Raw genomic sequence first — 23,209 nt, 5'->3', positions numbered from 1 at the left:
GACCAATGTTATGTCAGGGATGACAGCAACCTTAACTGTAACTTCTGAGCACAATGTAATCAAAAATCTCCAACCATTGAAATTTAGGTAGTAGTGTAAGTGGATTTTAGTGGACTTTGGAAGAGACCATCTTTAACAGCTTCAGAATGCCCAGATGAATCTGTATTAGTATTTTCATAACCTCAATAGTCTAACAGGGTTACAGACAGCCTAATCATACTATGTAGTATAGACAATACATTTTAGAGTCTCTTATTGACAAAATGATAAAAACAATAAAAACAAGTAATTAAACACAGCCAGTTTAGCAAAATAAGTGATTTGGTTGATTAAACCTGCACAATATCCCTTTATATAACATTATCCTTGGCCATTTATTTTGTATCTCTTGTACTGAAGAGGTCAACAGGTACTCTGACCCAAATGTCGCTTGGTGCTCCTTAGCATTCGGCATTCCTACCTTGTGAGACTTTAGCAGCCAGCTCTTCTTAAACTACGGCCTCAGCAACACTCTAAATCTGGACTTGCCTGCATTGGAATTTACACAGAGTAGGAATACAATTGTTAGTTTGCAGCAGTGTGCAGCCTGGCCTAATGAATATGTGTGTGCATGTGTATGTTTGTGTGTATTTATATATTTTTATATATATACATACGTACACACACACACAAATATACACCTAGACAGATAGATAAATAGATTCATTTACATTTACATTTATCTATTTAGCCATGTTTTACAGGAAATGAAATGGAAGTCATTTAGAATGGTGGTGGTTGCTTTAAGAGAATTTTTTTTCCCTGCTGTATGGCAGATGGATAGATATAATACCATCAATTGATACCATGCCGAATTGTGACTGTGTCATTTTGTTAGAGCCTGCTGATTTTGTATAGAAATTTGCTGTTGGATTAGGGTTTTTGCCAATCCTGGCAGAAGAAAAAGGCCATTTACTGTGTCTTGATTTGCCATATGGTTTGGATAAAAGAAGTAGTTTCATGGCAGGCATGAAATCTGATGCATATGAGTAAGTCCATGTGGCTTTGGTGGATTGGCATGCTCCCCGTCACATAATGCACCTGCTGCAAACCAGGTATTTTCATGAAAAATATGATTATCCTGGCTCTTGATCCTGGATGTACCTCAGTGTCAGAAAACAGCACCTCGTTCTGATGTTATCGATCCACTTGGAAAAACTAACCATATGAACTGAAATGTGAAGTGAGAAAACTCCCAGCTTATAGCACAGCTAATTCAAATTCTACTTCAGCAAAATATTAATCTAGCAATTCATACTTTATGCATAATATTCATTCACAAATTCATGATATTTTACTAACATACTTAAATCTCACCATTCTCTTTCAGAGCAGATAAACAGAACATACTATGGAAAGAACTGATTATAGCACTGCCTCCAAACTAAAGGAAAACTCATAAGTCTCATTCAAGATATTCCAGTGTTTTAGTGTGATAAATCTTACTCTGCTTCTTCATCCATTTCTGCCAGCACAGTGAGACCAATGATATCCAAATAATACAATTCTTATCTCCTTTTCCTCACTTCCTTTTTTTCTGCCCTTACTCCCTAAAAAGCCTAGAAAAAAAGTAAATGAAGGCAAGGACATCTTAAATATATAACCACAGTTTTCTCCTCCATGGAATAATTGGAGAAATTCTGGCTGCACCGTATCCAGTATTTTTAATGCAGCAGGCATTCTCAAAGATGTTTAGCACTGAACTGATTTCCTTTAGCGTATACGTGAGTGTTACCATCACTCAGGAACAGAATTATGCCAATGCTATAAGCACTAGAAAACCCTACTTACAGTAATGACATTATTCTTATCAGTGTCTAGTTCATCAGAATGTAATATTCCTACCTCTAATCATACCACCTCAGCACCTAATTTTCAGACCTTCAGCCTCTGGAGAGGCATCCAGAAACATTGGTGTAACACCTAGGGCGCTATACAACACACGCCAAGAACTGAGCACCTCAGAATGGGATCCAGATCAGTCAATATGTTCCACAATGACGTAGCTAACAGGTAGAACAGAAAGCAGAAACAGTGGATCTTTGTACCTTACTCTGGGTTGCAAAGAGGGTGCTTTCAGGTATATAGCTTGTCTCCTTTGGTCCCCTTGAAACCTTTTGAAATAACGGGTACCTAATCTTTTCTTTTAAAGTGATGGTGAAGGATGACTTATCACATTTATCATACCATATTCCCATGACCAGCATCCTTGGGCAGAAAGTCGGGGTTCAACGTTCACTTGCTACTTCTTTCTGAAGGAGTTCAAACAACAGTTTCCCAGAAAATGCTTTAATTACAAATCTACGATATAATTAGGGGGGGATCAACCATCCTGTAAGAGAAACTAGTGGGCACAAAAGCATTGTGTATGAATCCAGCGTCTGGGAGCACACATCAAACATTCTCACAGTGCCTGCCAAGCCGACCTTACAGCAGACGTAAGCAGAGGAACACGAGTCCCAGATATAGGATAGTTATGCAGCGGGCGCTCTGCTGCTCAGCCTTGTAGAAATAAGAGCACTCAGGGCATACATGGAGGCAAAACTTGAGGTTGTCTGGGGAATTTCACAGAAAATAATGAATAGTCTGTAGAATTAGGTTGCCTTCAGCATTAGCTGATAGCTGAGTAGAAATTTTCAGGATTATAGCTTTGATTTAAATATAGTAACTCTGCCTAAATCCCACATGGGGCTTCTTAGTACTGTTGGGGATGTGCCCCAATGTAGCATACAGACTGTGGAAAACATATTACTTCTTTAGCTACCATTTGTTTTGCAGAGATACACTATGCCTTATATTCATCTGATAAAAGGAAAAAGGTTCAGGATGTCTGTAGTATTTTAACCAGGTCAGCATTTCTATATAAAGACTCCTGGTAGGAATGTTTTTCCATGAATTTTAGATGAAAATACTGTGAACAACAACTCTTCAGCTTTGTTTAAGGCGGCTTTCTATGAGACAACACAGAAAGCATGGGGCAGTATGAAGATGATGAGAAAGCTGGAGACAAAAGAACTTTCCGGTTTTTGTGCAACAGAGCGCGGTACAGAGCACCTCAGCCTAGCTCTGGAGCTCAGAGCACAGTCTCACCCGGGCCCTGCACCCTCGTGAATTAGCCCCCACAGGTGCTGACAGAGCTGTCTTTCCAGTCACAACTTTGGCAACCCAAGAGGTTGCATCTTGCTAGACTCTATCACAAAACCCAACAGTCAGAGGAAACCCTTCCTTTCAGTCTTTTCAGTCAACTCATTTATGAACACTCCCTAATTCCATTCAGTCAGCATTAGCTCTGTTAGCAAAGACTTATTTAAGCTACTGAAGCTAATCTAGTTCATTGCAACTCAAACAGGTACTGAAACTTCACACAACAGATCACAGAGCAAGTAACATCTGGCAGGGTAGGGCAATCAACTGCAACCAGGAAATAATGTACATAGACATCCTAACACAACCATGCCTTTTCTTAGGCCTCTTCTATCTGCAGGGCAGAAGTACCAGCTAAGGCAAATTGCTTAAGGATGCCTAACATGGCACTGTTTGCCACAGGTAAGATGTGAAAAGTTAATCAGAAGACATCATCTCATTCTAGCATACGTTCAATAACGTGCCAGTCAAAATCGGGGGTTTGTGGAGATATTCGTGACTTCAGAATTCATACGGGTAGGGTCAGGTTAAACAGGCTATCCAAGCCAAACAACTCACACAGCTTTATCACAGAAGCTGGGTCCAGTCTTAAGCACGACTAGAATTTTGCTAATCTATGATGCTTATTGAAATATGTGTTGCAGTGCTGTCAATGTAAAAATGTCGACCAGTATCTTCTGGATGGCATCTCTTTGAAAAAGCCTACACATTTGCAGAAGGGTTAACGATCCTATCAGTGTTCTGAGAACTACACCGACAACGTTGCACCTATCCCAGGGCTTAATGCATGCTCCTTGGTAAGGCAGGAGCACACTGGCCTCGAAAAACTGAAGTTCCAGAGCCTTTGCATAACTTCAAGCAAGTGCAGAAGCTCTGGATACTAAGCGATACTGCAGGTCTGAAACAGATTGGGAAGGAACAGCTAAGAAGCCATAAAGAAAAGTCTGCTCAGCCTTGGGGTTGTCCCCACACAATGAGAAGTAGAATAGAGTTCTTCCAGATATAAAAGCAGATGCTGAAAAGTTTATTCTTCTGGTAATGACAAATGTAACAGGGATTAACTTCTTCCTGCTGCTTTTAAGGTAACAGAAGTTCTTAATATCCAGCATGAGCACCACTGATATTTTACCACAACAAAACAGCAATACCTGGTTAGGTGCACACATAAGACACTCTCCCATAGCAGTTCACCTGGTCCCATCCTGCTCAAAATCTCTTGGCATTTTTCACAACTTCTCACCACTGGAAAGGTCCATATTATAAGACAGAAAAACATCAACCATCTCCCAAGATACATCAGCTCTTACTGCTGCTAGGATTTTCTCATCTACAGCTTTCTTATTTCCAATGTGTTGGATTTAGTTTAGCAAACAACTTTGCTGGAAATTGCTTTGTGTGCATTACATGTTTTGCTAAGTGATATTTCCCCAGAGCTGACAGATCACTCCATAGCAGCAGATGTGCATGTTTTAGAAAATCACTACCATAAGGAATAGCATAATTATATTTACTACTGTTTGTTATCACACCACATATCGAATAGTAGGAATACTGGTACAATTGAGGCTAAGATGCTTCTTTTTTCCCTTGGTATAATATACGTACCTACCATTATTTCTCTAATTGCAGCTAAGGATTACATGCACACTAATAAACTTCTGTTGAAGTATAAGTCAAAATAATGGCCTGCTGAAGTCAATGAAGGATGTGTCTTAAATATCAGAAGACCTGGGATTACATCCTTTCGCGTTTTTGACCTACTTTCTGTAATTTCACTCTATCTAATACTGGTTTCTAAAAAAAAAAAAGAAATTACTGGAACAGAACATATACTTCTGGCAGACTATCCTGCTAAATTCAATTATATCTATGCATTAGTTATCTGCTGTCCAGAAGTGCTGTATGAAGTTATGCAAGTATTCAAAGTCTATGATTGATGAGCTGACCAAACACCTTTGGAATTGTTTTTATGTTCAGAACCAAGGAGAATTAAAAAGGCAGGAAATACTGTCTGGGAATGATATAATTTCAAAAGGTTTTGCTGAAAATATGTTGTTCTGAAACATTCCATCAGCTGTTCATTTGGTAAGTATTCCTAACCTTTTCTGTTTCACTTCTGACTTGAGAAAACTTACACTGATTTCTGTGTCCTTTTCATTTAAAATTTCAGTTGTTGCTCCATTAGTCCTAGATATGCTGTGAATTTTTAGCCTTTTGAAATCTTATTCTGTTTTCCAAATAGAAATGGGGCCAGAATAGCTATTTTTGGATTAATAGAAAAGGAATAGAAGAAAAAATATTTTAAGAAGTTAAAATTACTTCAGTTCTCAAAATGGCAGTGCCATCTACCAGAACAGCTTCTTAGAAATGTGTAGCATTCAAAAATCAAGAACATAATGACAGGATAGAAACTTTTAACTGTATAACTACTAAAATTATAGTCATACTTTCTGGAATTTCAAGGAAGGACTAAAAAGGTGTGTTTTTCAAATGACAATTTTAATTATAGTTAAACTATTCTGTCATAAATCTACACTATTTAGTTAAAAGCTAGCAACAGAGTTGGCAGGTTACGTATACGAGATCAATGATTTATTTTCTGGACTAGTTATATTTCAGATTGAAGACATGCTACATAATGTAAGTAGCAAAATATAAATGAGTGAAGAGTCATACGTATGAGACACATACTACAACACAGTTGCATAGTATAACCTGGACTCTGCATTGTAAAAATATTTCTAATGACTTCTGTACAGAGTGATTGTGAGGCATTAAAGGAGGGAAGACTTAAACCCACTTTGAAATCTAAGAACAAAGAGAAAGAAACCAAGGATTGAATCATTTCAGGCTGCAGCTCATTGGTTCAAATCCATTAAAATTATTTGAATTAAAATTATTAGCATTTTATGGCATTATGAGGATGAAAGAGTTACTAGCAGGCCCTGAAAAAATAGGATATAATGTGCTGGGGCACTGGGGAAAACTGACTGTATAATGATTTTTTAATGACAATTTCTAAATAACTTTAACTATGTATAGTTAAAACATCTCAAGAATATAACAATAGCTTCATATCATCTTTTGAGATAGGAAAGTACATAGGAAAAGATGGAAAATAAATCTTATAGATGGGCAATTTAAGTCATAAAATGATTGTATATTACTTCTCTATGGCAATCAGAAATCAGAAGTCAGATGAGATGAGTCAAAAACTCTCACCTGTCTTTACTGGTTTATACTAATTGTCTGATGGGGAAAATGTGCCATGTAAAACTTAGGGACCTCTGCCAAAGCTGGAGATAGATGAAGGCTAAAATAGTGATGGTCCAAAATCATTTAGAAGCAGTAAATTCCCTGAAGTCAAGTGAATATCCATTAGAAATGTCCTTGAACTCTTGAGCACTCTAATTACAGTGTGCAGTCCTGGCTAATCTGTCCTACAACATGACTCAAATTTATGCCTAAGAAAGTATAAAATGGTGTCTGGAAAACCAGCTTGTTGTTTCATAAACACAAGAAGTAAAATTCATAGTCTTTATACATGTTTTCTGGGGTAACTACTGGGAAATGGAGACCAGTGATGTATGACATACAGTACCACAAGACTGATATTCATATGATGCATTAGGTAATTAATCCCTCTGTGTGTGTTTGATTGAAGTGCAATATGAACTGACCCTCTGTGTTTTGCTTTAACCAGAGGGCAACTGTTTGGTTACATTAGTCGATTATTTAAAGGATACAGTGATTGCTGCAACTCCTTCAGAGAATCCTTCAGCATATTAGTACTTACAGGAGGTTAATAATTTAACAATAGAATGTCCACTAACATAATGCAACGGTCATGAATAAATACAAGCATAAAATATTGGTAATGGATCTTGACTCCATAATAAATCTAACAGATAAAATCAAGGCCAGTCATATTAAGTCTATATAATATAACATTCATCTTTTCAATGCGTATATTTTTGATAGATTTTAAATTTCAAAAAAGACATAGTTTTATTTCAAAATGAAGAAAAATACTACCTACCATACTTCTGCACTACCAGTGTCTAAATATCAAGACACCTCAGAATTTCTAATACTCACTTTTCATCACAACAATGAAGCAATGAAGTTCTAGCATCTCCATTGAAGGCTGGGGGCCAGAGACAGAGCGATTCTAAGCATCTTTCCCAGAAACACACAGGAAGTTCACACCAAGCTGGTAAACTCTAATTATCTAAGTCCTAGGCACATCTTATTCATTAAACTTTTCTTCTTTCTTTACAAGCTTTTACACTCCCATGACTGACCATGAAAAAAACCACTCTGAGTCATAAACAGTAAGCATACCAGCCCTTTTTCATAGAAAGAAGCCAAGCATGGATCAGAATAACCTCCTTCCCCCAAAATTCCAATCCCCGAATTACAGGCTCTCCCTTCCTAACTCTTCCACAGTTTTCATTGCCTTAATAAGCTAAGGTTCGGGCTAGTTGCGGAAAAGGCAAAGATGGTGAACATCAGGCCTTCTTAGACCTAACTAGCAATGTTTTCTACAGAGCAAAGGAGATCAAGGTGCTGACCTAAACTGCAGTCGTGTACTATTAATACATCTGTCAAAAGTCACTGCATAAACACAATGATTTTATAAACCCTTCTCAGTCATCTTCAAAGTCTTTAAATATAGATTTCTAATGCTGGCATGCTGGTCATCTTCCTCTCTATTTTTGCAAATCCCCTAAATCTTTGACGAAAAAGCAGAGGAAAATGCTACATGGCATTTACCACATCTGAAGAAAAGGACAAAATTTATTGCAAATTTATTGCCAGGAGAGGCACTGACACAGGAAGGGACTTTTTGAAACACAACAGTCTCCCCTCAAAGTTTATTAAAAAACATGTCCTCAACTAAATTATGGCTACTGAGTGTGATTTAGTGAGCTACATTTTCACAGAACATGGCTTACAGCTATGTAAACAGAATGACAGCATGATTCCTCTGGTGCAGAGGGCTAGAAGAGCGGCTCCACTTGCATCCACATGGCTTAACCCTGTCGAAAACAGTGTAGTCTCATCCAAACCATTTATTGGGAACTGTCCTTGGCCTGTGGAATGCCCTGAATTGATATCAGCAAATATGTGGAAGTATGCTATTTGGCATTGACCGTATTCAAAGCCATGCCCCAGACTATGTTAACATTTTAACAGAAGGGTTGATGACATGCCAAGCACTCAAAGCTTTTCACTACTCTTGTTTAGATTATTAGTACAGATGTACCACGCCAGTCAGGATCTTGCAAAACCCTCAACTGCCTTCTACAACTGTAGTTAGAAACATGGATAAGTACTCCTAAGGGAACCAAAATACTTATCTGACACTGTAACCATACAACATATGCTTCACAAAATCCTCTCATTTCATCTCCTCTGTTAACACTGCTTTCCTACTCCAGCTGTGCTACACACACTGCCATAGTTAACACCACCAAGGTTTAGAGTTAAAAAGACATACAACTAATGAATGTATGCAACTGAGGACTATTTTCTAGTAATAAAAGGAATCATAAACCTGCAGATGATTAACAGACGAGAAGAAATCGAAGGAGAAAAGATGAAGAAGAAAAGTGATGAACATAGTAACTTTAAAATAAAAAAATCTTACTCGTATCATTATCCTTCCCCAGGAAGTAGAGTTGTTATCCATTTTTATCTTTGTGGCATTCAATTTTCTTTGACTAATAGCAATATCAGCAGCACAACACAAGGAGATCCTTTCAATAATTAATGTTCTTTCCAGATAAATAAAACTTGGACATGAAATGCACGAAAAAAAGAAAATGTTAAATTGACTTAAATGTTTTTCTTCCTTCAGTTATCCAGAGGTTTCCTATTCAACAATTGTCTTGTCATTCTGATATGCTTATTTATCTACGTCTTTCTATTAATATTGTATTTTAGGAAAATAAATGCTTCACCCCTCTGAAAAATCTTGTGTTCTTATATAAAATGCTAAGGTATACGGCATAATGGGAAGTAAACAAGATATTCAGAACACAACTATTACACACTTTTCTACCCTAAAACTGTGCTCAGAACTTCCCAAAGACTGAAAACCCTTAAAAGAAACTTGGGCACATTTTTGATAAAATTTTGATGAAAGTATGTTTTTTTATGTTACAATCAAGTAAAAGTTAGGAGTTTTCACTCAGGTTTTTACTGAGATTTCTCTTTTAACTTGGCACTTGCCTTCTTGTTTAGATTCTAACTTCACTGCCACTGTAATATCTCAAAGGTAGCGGCATGAGAATTAATTCTGCATGGTGGAATCTAGGAAAGGGACTGTATGAATCTGAATGAATCTCAACCAAGAGATTCTGACTGGCTTTTAAAGGCAGTGGGCTTTGGTTTAGGCTCATGAAGTCCGTGGAAGCATTCTGCCTGAGTCAGAGAATTCAGGGACTCCATACCAAGTCATACATCTCTCCTTTTCTTCACAGTTCAAAACAAACGAAACAAAGCAGAAGAAGCTGCTCAACTGAAGGAAGCCAAGCCAGAAAATCTATTTGCATGGTTGAATTTGGAGAACTCAGCAGTGGGTGAGAACTCAGTAATACTAACAGGTGTTGACCACTACCCATTTCAGGTATCTGAAGATGGCAGTTTTAGTCAACAGAGGTAGCATTTGGTTCTCCATCTCCCGGACTGACTTGACTTTGATTTGATTCCTCTTAGATTCTGATCCAAAGTTGAAATAAAACAAGTGTGTCTCCCTGGTTTTCCACAGGCTTACAACCAAGCCCAAATGGAAGAGCACTTCATATGATTTGTACAGCATTCAACAAAGTGTTCTAGACTGACTTGACAGTCTGCAAATATAGGAATATAAATAGCCTGAGCGTAGAGCTGTTCGTCAGAAACAGGTAGTGGGAAAGTTTGCTTTAGTTCTGCTGCTTTTCCCAGGAATGTCATGCTTTGAAGAAGGAGAATGTCTTGGCAGAGAAAAATAAAATCACTGCTATCTCATTTTTATCCCATACATTTGTTGCCTCAATGCATTCAAAATTTAAAAAATTTAAAAATCTAATTTTACTGGTCAAACAATGAAAATATTTAATAAAATCTAATTATTAAATATAAAGCATATAGTACTTCTACAGTATAGTAGTTTCATTGCCACACACATTATTTACTCTTTTAAAATCAGAAAGCTGATTTTAAAATATTGCAACTCAGTATTCAGTTCTAAACTAAGTTTTTACCTTTACGTGGGATAATGGTCTGTGATTATCTGTGATCCTCCCTGCCGTGGGGTAAACAGTGGATACAAAGGGTGATTTGCGGTCTGATGCCCATGCCGGGGAGGGGTGAGACAACGCCCAGGGCGAGGCGGAGGTCTCACCACTTGACATTGCTCAGCCCAAAAGGACACCTGGGGCGAGGCGGGAGTCTTGCAGCCTGGTGCTGTTGATAGGGGCAAAAGAAAAAAAAGGCCAGCAGCCATTGACACCCGCTGCTGAGCTCGACAAGGACCAAACATCCCACAGTGTTTGACTCAGCCCCACCTCGCCAAGAGTATAAATTCAGTGCATAAACGATCCTCCATTTGGAGGACGAGAACACCAACCTATGGACGGGTCGACGGGCCCGGACCTCTCTCCTCCCCAAAACAGGGACGCCTTTTTGGTAAGGTTTGCACCTCCGACAACATCAGACGTTAACCCGGGAAAAATACCATCGTTGAAAGCGCTTAATTATCAGTTTGAGCTCAGAAAAAGTAGAATTTGTTGCAGTAAGTGCATTTATCACCGGCAATCCTGAACCTGTTGATCTGTCGCTTTAATAAATTGTTTATTTTGATCAACTTTGTGAACCTGACTCAGTGAAAGCCCTTTGGAGGAGGGCTCTGGCAGGCAAAGTTGATTATCCCTTTCCCTCCCTTCATGCGACAGTAACACTTTATTATCTAGTAGCCTTTTTTATAAGTGTGTGAGAAAAGATATTATTAAATATTTATTCCCTTAGTTATGTCTTTAAAGCCATCAACCCAATAAAATGTCTACTTTTAAAAGGTGTGCTTTGACAAGCATGGATAATGATGCAAAGCTAGGTATTTTTGGAATTCTGATATTTACAGCCTTGAACTAAATCAAATAGTTTGTAGAAAAGAGATTTTAGATTAAAATATGAACCAGAAGCTTAGTTTTTTAATGGAAGCAGGTAGTTAATGAAGACTGGGAAAAGTTACACATCATCTAGATAAATAAAAGGGTCATACATTAAAGCTTTTTTTTATCACATAAAAAAAAAAGTACATGCAATGTATCTCTGCAGTGTTGGTGCAACGACTTCCTTAAATGACACTACACAAAGAACTCTCCCAAATGGAAATATTAATCTAAAATACCCGAATCTTTCAGCTAACATAATGGCTCTACTATTTCCATTTTTATTTGCATGACATATGAGGACAAACAAAAAAATCTACTCAAAAGTTGTCACAATGTTACCAAAAAGAGGAATAGCATCACATTTCTGATATCATCAACTCACAACATCAATACTAAACTGCAAGAAATAATTAATGAAATAAATTGTTCAAAATATTGATTTCCTTGACAGAAAAAAAAAGCTTGAGTTGAGAGTGAGAACAATATCTTCTGTACAACTAGCAAACTTCTTGTAAAATGAACACAATTTTAGCTAGCCTTTAACCATCCTAATAATAGGAACAAATAAATGTCCAATCTAAACATTCAGATAGAACTAGCAGCTGTACTTAAAATTAATTCACCAAAGTACTGTACTTATCTTTTTGTCCTGATGCAGAATGTGCTTGACTGAAGCTTGCAGAAGAATTACTCATGCCATTGACAAACAGGCAGAATGCAAAGAACTCTCCACTTCTACTAGTTTTATTTTGTAGGTGAAGACTTTATTATCAGCAACATATCAGGGCCATTTCTGCCTCTTCTAGTAAACTAAATTCAAATAAATGACCTGATCACTATTTGAAGGAACAAGTGGGGGTCCTCAACTGAGGAGAAGGGGCAAATAGGACCTCAGTGATGTTCACGCATCTGAGGGGGACTGCCATTTAAAGGATTTTTGCATCACATGGCTTCTTTATACACAGTGAAGAAAATCGGAGTGGAAACAGTTGGAAGAAGCTCACTTGCAGCATTTTGGAAGCTAGAGAATGGTAAGAAAACATAGCACAGAAAACTGCTTCTCTTTGAATGATCTCTCCCTCTACTCTTGCCCCAGTGATTTCTGCTTCCAATTTCTTTGACTACCAGTCCCAGTATTCTGAGTTGTTCATCTAAACCTTATGACTCCTCCAGACTATGTCGTCTCAATTCTTCTTTTTGTTGCCCTTTAAACTTAACTGCACCCCAATACATTCTCCTAGCCTTCCCCCTTAAGCCACTGTGAATTCTTCTCTCCCGTGTTTAAGAATCTAAAGGCTTCATCATCCATACTGTCTGAATGCTTAGGGAAGCCGCTCCAGAGGAAGTTCAGTTTCAGTCTTGTAGCTCTGAATATATGGAAACTGAGAAGATTCCATCAAAAAATAAGCAATATCTATTGAGCATGTGCAAACTGCAACTTTCAAAAGTCCACAAGCTAGACTTCTCAATGGAAAATAAAAAGCATCTCTCTGTTCTCATGAAATTTCAAGTCCTTGCTCTAAAATATGGTAGTAATATAAAATTTTCAAAGGAAATCTTTAACACTGAAAAGCAATGCCTTTTCCCTCATCTCATTCTGAACCCTTTTTTTACAAGGCAAAGTAGATCTGACACGATAACAGAGCAAACCACAGGTATAGAAGATTCCACTCCAAGTGGCAGACATTGGTAAAATTAAAGACAATTGAAAAAGTATCACAAGGAGAGATCACAACAATCTTTAAATGGGGCAATCTTCAATGTTTTTCATATGTATATCACAAATTGTAAGTTTAATATTCAAATGAAATTTAAAGTCTAAATGAAGTTAGAAAAATATTGGATAGCTCGTTAAATAAATTTTTCAGGTTGTCCTTTAATAACACTTTTATTTTCATATTTATATTACACTATAATTCAGAATAATTTTTTATGTTGGCATTTTCTTGAAAACATAAATTTAAGTTCTTAATGAGGCATAGTGATGAGATAAAATTACATCTCAGTTATTCAGACTAGCCCAGAACACATCACCTCCTGAGATCCTCTCCAGAAAAAGAGGAGGAGGAGGGACGGCAGTCCAACTTCCGTGATATTCTTATGCTATATCTAAAATCAATCAGGTTTGCAGCCAATAAATTCAACACTTTTATAAAAGCTTTAAATAAAAATCAAATTTCTTACTTTCACTATGAAATAACCACATTTAAAGAGGACCTTCTTTCAGAAAGACTGCAACATGCTTTAAACCATGGAAGAAAACCATTTAACCTGCTTTACTCAGCAGTGTGACAGGGCATAGGGCAGCTGCAGCAGTGGGTTGCTGACTGTCTCTGCAAAATTGAGTTCATTTCAATGACCACACCTTCACCAGCTGTGTGAAGGTGGCTATATGCAAGCAGCAGGTACAGAAAGGATGCAGCTTGACACTGCTACCCTAAACAATGCTTGCTATATAAACAGGCACAGTGAAGAGACTGAAAGTATCCAAGAATACCATTTTGCTCTGTGTTCAGCATTTAAACAACCTACATTTGCAACAATCTTGCTGTTTTATAGACAAGATGACAGAGGAAGCAGATACTTAAAATTTCCTCCAGGAATGATATCTGTAAAAGCAAAACCTAAATGGAAATGAAAGTATTTGCGGAACATTTGTTTAAAAAAACTTATATTCATTAGAATATAAGCAAACAAACAAAAACACCTGGGGGAAGAAAAGCCTATCTTCTAATTTTTTTTCATCAGAAATCAGTTATTTTTAAGTAACTGATAGGACATTTGTTTTTACTCAAGTCAAGCAAGTTTGGGTATCAAGACACAGGAAAAGAAAAAAAAATCATGCCTTTCAGATATTTTTCAAACTAAAAACCAAAGAGTATGATGCTTTTGAACACAAGTAGTCATATATCCTATATGCACGTTCTTTTTTCCAAATCACCATTTCCCTGTCTATGGCAATTCTTGCAAGATACAGCATGTGATAATACTAAATTTCACACACATAAGTACTTCCTAACAACAAAAAGGCTCCCCACAATTTTCTTATTCTATAGAACATCTATAATGTATTTTATTGTGCTATAAAGAACATATTTTATAGAAGAGTTAATCCACATGACCTCTCAAGAGACAACTACACTTTTATAGTGTAAAGATATGACACCTCAGTAATTGCAATGTTGTAACTATATACCAGCAGAGAACTAACTCTGAGTTTATTCGGAGTAACTTTTTGCATTATCACCTGTACATTGCAAAATGCTGAATCTGTTTGAAGTAGTTTTCATTTATGCAAGTATATAATTTGTCAGAAGTTTAGAAACTATTAGGTCACTGTGAGGTGAGCAGTTTTCAGGCCTCAGAGCACAGGAACAGACTGCAAATGCTAATAAGCAAGAAGAGGTAGTATTTTATCTATTGATCTGTTGCCATCATGAGGGGTTAGAAAATAATCTTTCTTTTGGCTGCTTATAGCTCTCTGAGTCAATATCTGTCCAACAGCTGGGAGCATTCACATCCTACTCTCCTTTAATGCAGTCTGATGTCTTCCTACTGGCTTTCTCTTACTCTGCCTAAGCATGGCCAATTCTTTCTAGATATCCCAAGCCTCATCAAGCTCTCCACGAACCAATTCCAATTTCCAGTTTAGCTAATCTCTATTGAAATGTGTCCCTCCACTCAGCATAGTACTTAAGAGTATCATGAATTCAGCTTCCCGAGAAACTCCTTTTACTAAAATGATGTAAATTGAACAAATGCAAGGATCACATTGTGAGGGCTAGTAAAGAACCAGGTTTTACTCCCAAACCTTTGAGGGATGGCTAGCCACTTATTTAATCTTTAGGAATGAATTGAGGAATTGCTTTCCACAAACACAGTATGAGAATTAGGCAGTAAGAACTGAGACCAGAAAGTTACCTCCCTCACAGGAAACAATTTTCAGAAGAAAATAATGACTTACATTACTGACCTGAACCACTCCTCCCGGAAGACAATGTAACTAGACACTTTCCTTGGACATCAACACAATGTGCATTGTGGCCTTCATGCTCAAAAAAAAAAAAGCATCAGGGATGACAAGACAAAAAGTGGGGAAAGACAACTGTTTCAAAATGTGTGTCAGGAGAGCTTATACAGTTCACGGGATCCCCTGAGTAGAAGTTAAAATATATCTGTAGAAAGATAAGTATGTATTTAACACAAAATAATAACTATAGAAGGCAAATAAAAGTAATATGGTAGCTAAGTAATTGTTATCTTGACAGGTTATGACAGTCACACAGCAGCGAGCTTCCTGCTCTCAAGGGAGTCCCAGACATCCACCTCATTCTTGTGATACACATTCTCTGGAAAAGAGACAAGGTAATTTCCAGTTGTATAGGTATGCAAGGCTTGGAGGTGGGAAATGTGTCCAGTAACTACAAGGATATTGGCCACTCAGAAGTTGGCTATGCATCTTTTGAATACATACATAATACAATTCCTTACATATGAACCACATGATAACCTGATCTACAGGGACCAGGCAAATCATAAATACTGTGGCAAACTGCTTTCTGATCTTATCAATGGGTTCCTTTAGAGTTTATCTCTACAGCACAGACAAGAGTGCAGCAGTTTGTCTACATCCCCACTGTCCACCAAACCACCTACACAACTCTGCTGAGAAACTGCATTATGCAGAGTATGTTGAGATACAACGTAATGGTCAACTTTCATTTAAAATCTTAAAGTTTCAGGAATATGGACTAATTAAGAGTTCACATAGCTTTTCATTTTTCAGAAGTCAGCAATTACAGCAAATCTGCACTGTGATGCTCTTGGTTTTCATAGCTGCTTTTTCACAGGCCACTCTACCCAAACGTTGAGGAACAGTGATTTAGGTGTACACACAAATGCCATACAAAAATGTTGCAAATGAGTGCCAGTTACAGATGGCACTATCCTGATTCTTAGATTTTTGGGGAACTGAACTGTGATTAATTTCCTAAAATGATTATGCCTCTACTGTATATAAGGCTTCTATTTGAAAGTATCCAAACATCAAAAGCATCCAAACATCAAAATGGACTGAAAGTAAGAGTTAGGTGTTCATGCTCAAAATGCAAAGCTTCTTCATGCAGTTGCCTGCACTTTCCTGTCTTTGGTAGCTGTACTTGATTTCAGACTCAAGCTTGAAGAACAAAATGCCTCCAGCCACTTGTATCTCAACAGCCACTGAAGACACAGCTTCAGGATGAGCACATTTCCCAGTGTCTACTTTCCTGCCTGGAGAGCCAGGTGAACCTATACTGCGGCCAGTGAGCCAGGTGCTTGCATAGACACCAGACTCCAATGCCTGCTTAGCCTTAATATGACAGTGTCAGCACCCTGTAAGAATCCAGAAAGAAGGCCTGCAAGGACACTGAAGGAACCCAATGCCTTTTACTGAGGAAAGGTTGCACAGTCATTGCCTGAAAGCTAACATATCTTCAGCATGTAACACCTAGATGCAGTCGTACTGATCTGAAACAGAATACACTTGAACATTTCTTTTCTCTTAAGAATGAGGGAGTGTGATCCACAATAAGACCTTTTAAGTAGAAATTAGAACTGAAAGGTTCACTCGGCACCTCAGCTACCAATTCACTGCAAAGACCTTAATTTAGGAATACATCCTATGTAAAACAGCTTGATTGCTGTCTTGAACAGGCTTGGCCTGAAGCTTAATCTATTTTCTGAATCACCTATTAGCAAAGGGAAGTCCTGTAAATGTCTTTTCAACCATTCTTTTCAGTTTGTTGGGGGGAGTCGTCCATTTATATAGAGAGCACACTATTTTCTTCTTGTTTTGTATATGGCTTCTGAGGCTAAACTCAGAAATGATTCATAAATCAATGGGAAGAAAGGCCACCTAAAAACGTAAAGTATTAGAATAATTGATGCTGCTTTACAGTAGTTCTTTCTTTAGCATGAAAGCAGCTGCACACAAGTAGGTATGCATATATTCTCTCTGTATGTGCTCCCAGGTACATCAGGTATCCTGTATATAGAAGAAACAAAATCCAGTCTAGGATATAAAATCTAATCACTATTTTATTTCCAAATTTCTTCCTGAGAAGACATTTCTCTAGCTTTTACCTAAGATTCTCCTCTTATTCCTGTATCTTGAACCACACTTCTAATTTTATATTCATATCAACATATGCATATCTATAAATACACAGACCATAACCCTTATATGTTGTCATTTTATGAATATTAAGGGAGATGACAATGCAGAGGAGTTAGTGAAAGCTGTTGCTGTTATGAATACAGAAGTTCAGCACTCTGTGCCCACTTGAATTCTGCTTTGCACTTGCTAGTTTTATCTCCTTCATAGAGATGAAGAAAGCACAAGCACCCAAAACACACAGCCTGTATGCAGTATGAAATCAAGAGATGGTTAGGAAGATACAATGCCATCAATTTATTCATTTGCTTGTATTTACAGATGAAAGCTGTAATCTTTTGATCAGTGCTGGATTGTAGGCATTTTATAATAAGTATACACCCCCACACCTGTCAACAAATTAATTTTGGTCTTGGCTGGGAGTTAATTCTGGACAGAAATGCTGTAATAAACTAGACAAGATAAATGCACCTAGCTAAAATATCACCAGTTCAGGGAAACCAAAAAAAAGTTTGCATTCAGATTTTAGTGCATAAATGGCCTATAGATTTATAATAATTGGGCTGATTGAGCTGCTGAACTGCCATCCCTTAGAGCTGCTGAGATTACCAAGTCATTAACACAAAACTGTTTTTTCCTTGGGCCCACAATACCATTTACAGGAGACCCTGGTACAGGAAAGAAGTGCTCAGCTTTTCATACAAGAAGCAAGTAACAAGCCCTGTGACATCCTCATGATTGTTCTGCGCCAAAGGACAGGAAAAATCCAGCATTAGCCCTCAAAAATGGGAGGTATAAGTCATTTTTGCACCTGTTAATCTGCTGTGTCTCTGAAACACTGGTGTTTAACTTCAAATACATGTTACAGTACTTGCAGAGAGAAGCCACTAGTACAGACCACAATGACTTCCTGCTTTAGCCAACACAGAAAACAGATGGTTGATCCTTTACTGTATCTGACTACCTCAGAAATGTCAATTTTTTTTAAAAAAATAAGAGTGCTGTGTTCTACAATTTCAGAGCTGTCTTGTCATGTTCATTTTCGAGTGAAATAAAGATGCTGTAGATAGGAGCCTTACGGTACTATATCACAACAGAGAAGGTTTCACTCATTATTATATAATGTAACTACTCTTCCTTGCTGAACCAAACCAAAATTTGCTCTGGAGATTGTTTAATGTTCAGCAAGTCCTTTTTACATGTTCAGTTAACTAAGGACACCTCTTCTAAAAAAGCTGCTAAATGGAAACAACACTCTGTGTGTTTGACTACAGCATTATACCTAGATACAGAAAGTAATCGGTTTACAAACACCAATACGTGTGTTTTGTTTTTAATTTAAGAAACAATTCTCTGAGACTTTTCAAGACTAGTATAATATTTCCTATGGAAAAGCAATTTTCAAGTTGTAAACCTCAAATTAAACTTAACAAAGATCACTTTTACATTTCTTAGGTCAGATATTCCTCCTCCCAAACCCCCTTTCTTCCCAAGGATTTTCATGTAATTTTGGTATGGCCCTTTCTCTCCACCTAAAGCACACTAAGTAACCAGTGTTTTTCCCGTTTCTTTTTCCATCCGTTGTCTCCATAGGCTTACAGGAGCTGAATACTTAAATTCCACTGAAACTCTGGACGTCAGTATTGAAACTCTGAGCCGCTGAGTTTTCTCCCCCTGAGTCGCCTGGGCCCAGAACTCCCCAGAACTTCCAATTCTGCGTGAAACACCTCTCAGCACTATTTTAAGTTGCTTCACAGAGAATCTTTCCTCAAGAAAGCCCATAAATCCCTCCTCAGTGAAGTGTTCAACACACTAAATAGGAAAAGAAGTGTGACTAGCAAGACACCTGTTAAATTCCACTATTTGCTCATTTTATTTTTGCTGCATATCTTTCTCACATTTTTTATTTATATGTTGCTTACTTTTAACGTGAACAGGGACCTCATTTTCCTATTTACATGTACAGCATCCAGAGGAAGGCATTCCCTACAATACTAATAGCAGTTTTGTAAATTCCTCTGGAAAGTTAAAATTGAAGCATTATCCTTCTGCACAGGAGTTATGCCTTTTTTTTTTTCTCTCTCTAACAGAAGCACCTTTCATTAATGCCTACCAACACTTTCAGTTCATTAATTCTGATTCTGTAAATGGAAATGAAAACAAGTTCCTCCACAGAGACCCCTTTTAAAGGCAATATCTCAAGTCCCTGACTATGTGCCAAATTAAAATCCTAGAGCTGTGAATTCATTTGCAAACTGAAGCCTTAGGCAGCACACGTGCACATCCCTGTAGAGGCCTTAGCACACATACACAACCCCATAGAAAGATTTTTAGCAAAACAGCACTGCTTAGAAGCAACTATATTAAATTCAGATCAGAAAGTTCTTCCTAATGATTTTGACATTTTTGGTATGTAACTGGACCCTGATTTAATCAAGATACTTATTTTAATGACACTTAGGGTAGAATTTCCTTGCGTGAATAAACACAGCTAGTGCCTCTTTAGATACCTTATGAATTCCACCTACTGCTCCAAAAGGAAAGGTCTATTGTCAGTTCTGTGCTACACATCTGCTGGCCCTACATGAGTATCTCAGTGGCTTAGGTTTCTAATATGGTACCACATCTGGCTTTCAGCACCTAAATTGCTTCATTCAGAAACTTAAGAATGTCACGTACATTCAAATCAGAGAAATAAAGTCGAGGCCATTAAATAAATGCAACTTGTATTGAGAAAATCCCATTTGAAGATCACATCTCCAGAACACCTGCAAGTACCTAGTACCTTGTTTATTCTGTAGCTGTCAATATGCTAAGGTGACCTGGTGGCTAACACACAGATTTAGTTTGTTATACTGCTATCGACTTTCCTGGCAAGTTGCTATACACCTTGCTAAGAAACAGACTGACTTTGCAGGCATACTGTGAAGGCAAATAACTGATGTTAGTGAGGCAGTTGGACACTACAGCGAACAAGCCATGAAAGTAGCTGACAAGAAAGCAAAGTTTCCTCATTCTGACTCGGTACTGGAAAGCTTAAAGATTTACTTCAAACCTTCTCAGTTTTAATGGCTTGCTGAGGTCTCTTCAGGTTTGTTTGTTTGTTGCTGGGGAGTTTTATTACTATTTTTATTGCAGTTTTTTGGCATGCAATCTTGATGAGGGATTTTAACTACAAGCTGATTAATCTATGGGAACAGGCTGCAGATCTCATAACCACAGCAGCAAAATATAGTCTAGCTGGAACAGATTACAGCAAACATTTTTTTTCCATCAGAACAAGATTTATAGTGTGAATTTCTGCAATATATTTATGGCTATATTTTCTCTCTCATATACATACATTTTACCATTGAAGTTCATGAACTGGGGAAACAGAACATATTTGAGGCCCAGAACAGTTCTCACTCTTTCTGCCCAAATTGTTCATCTTGACATTCTCAGCAGATGTTAGGATCTTTCCAGTACAAAAGTGATCACCGAATATATATTGCTCTGAATATACTGTGCAACTGAACAAGGAGGGGCACTCAACTTTGAAACTGAATATCCTAAACCCAAAGTTCAAAGCCTCAAAAGTTTAAGCAGTAGCTGCATTTGAAAATTCTGGTAAATGTTAACTTCACATGCCAAAGTCTTAGAAATAGAAATCAGTCTCCCAAAAGACACTCGAGATCTGGAGGTAGAATTTTAGTAATTACATAATTGCAATATACAGCTGTGGACTCAAATCCAGCAGCAGAGCATGTATATGAATTTTATAGTGCAATAACATAACTACCAAATTTCATCAAAAACAGATGCCAAATAGGCCTCTTTGCAGTATTATAATCCAAATGGTCCTTCCTGAACTACTTCAGCCTAGAAGGTATGCAAGCTGTGCCCCAGGAGAGCTCACACACGTATCAGGCTCTATCAAATCCTAGAGAGAATTGTGATTAGAATAAACCTATGAAGTGAGTGTCTTTCATTATCACAGCAAATCATGAAAAGTTGGTTTTATGCCAAAAAGCTCACCAGGAATTAAGCTGAGAAGAGCTGCTGTCTTTCTGAGCATTAGTAGTTTGGGTTATTTTCTTCTAAAAAGCTTGTACATATCAAAAGAAAGTTCAGCAAATTTGGCCCCAGCTCAAACTCCAATCTATCATGAGAATCTTGGACAACATCATCTGCTAGTGGCTCTTTGATTATTAGACTTTGTTTACGGTGCTTGTACATAATTTTGACTGTTCAAGAATTACGGATCACAATAATTCAGCAGCTCTAGCAGTTATACATATACATTACAGCAGAAAATTTGGCCCCCTGCGCTACTTTTCTTGGAGGATAAAAAGAACATGGTTTATCTTAAATTGTATCAAGAGCTGCAGAATTCAGTTGCTATGTAGTCACAATTTACTTCATCACAAAGTGATGACAAATGATTAGCATTAAATATTCAGTATAAAATAGCTTTGCGGTCTGAACGCTTGTCATAGTGAGGATATCATGATCTCGTTAACATTCATGTGTAAATTTTGTCTGAATGCCTGAAGACTTCAGGAAGCCACATGGCATGAAAACATGAGCATAGGTCTAAGAACTAGGTGCGGAGCTTCTCCCCTTTCATGTCACTCTTTGCTACTAGTGTTGTTGCAGTTTCACTGATTAGCACTGAAAAGCCTACAATTCTCAACAGCAATATCTCTGATCTAGTTGCTTTAAGTGCAAGGAAACTGCAGACTTTGCTATATAATTGCATACACACACACACAAAATGATGAACAAAGCATATCACATTCACGCTTTTCAGGTAAATTTAGAAGAAACTAGAAGGTCCCTCCTTATACAACATGACAATGAACAAAAGTTTTAAAATTCAGAGACTTTACATGACTTACTAATTTTGGGAACTGTTGTCCGAGGGTTGAAGAACAGGTTTTTGGCACAACCCACAAACAGATTTTATTTTCTGGCCCCTTATAGCTGCTATGTAATGGTTCAATTACTGGAAAACTATTACTCTGTCACATCTTTCATGTAAGCAAAGATTATACTATACTATAACCCTAACCACCTTTTACCTGCTGTATAAGAAATTAAAATAAACTTTACTACATAGTAAAAAGGGTTTTTTATGAAACAGTAAAGTTTGATTCTTTTATGGTTTCATTTTGAACTCCTTTGATACAAGGAGTGAAAAACAAAACGAGCTCTTTGTCTCAGAAAAGGACAGAATTCTGGGAAGGTAATTAATTAGGTACTGGTCTTCCATGTAGAGAAATACAAATAATCTAAAAATAGAAAAAGGTAACACAAATATGTATCTCACTGAGAATCTCAAAGTCTTTGCATCACTCCACTGGACTCAGCAGGGATCAGAACTTGCTACCTTATGTATTTGGTGATCCTCATGAAAATTTTTTTCCTAGATTTACTACTTTAAAAAAAAGTAGTATTAGACAAAGTTCTAAATTGTTGACCTAGATAATATAACAGATATCTGTCCCTAGGATAAGGAAAATTTACTGTCTAATCTAAACAGCTCACCTGATTCTGTTTCATCTCCGTAAGACTTAAGTTCAGTGACCTAGATGCTAGACCTAGCATCTAACACTGCTAGATCATTCAAAATGCACTCAATCGAAGTCTGGACATCCAAAGCTTCACATAGCTAAATAGCAAGAATTCAAAAAATACTTGGGCATCCAGCTTTCATTTAGGTCAAAGATGG

Source organism: Apteryx mantelli, chromosome 14, assembly GCF_036417845.1.
Source record: "Apteryx mantelli isolate bAptMan1 chromosome 14, bAptMan1.hap1, whole genome shotgun sequence".
In the NCBI taxonomy this organism is placed as follows: Eukaryota; Metazoa; Chordata; class Aves; order Apterygiformes; family Apterygidae; genus Apteryx; species Apteryx mantelli.
This window is presented reverse-complemented; position numbering follows the sequence as displayed.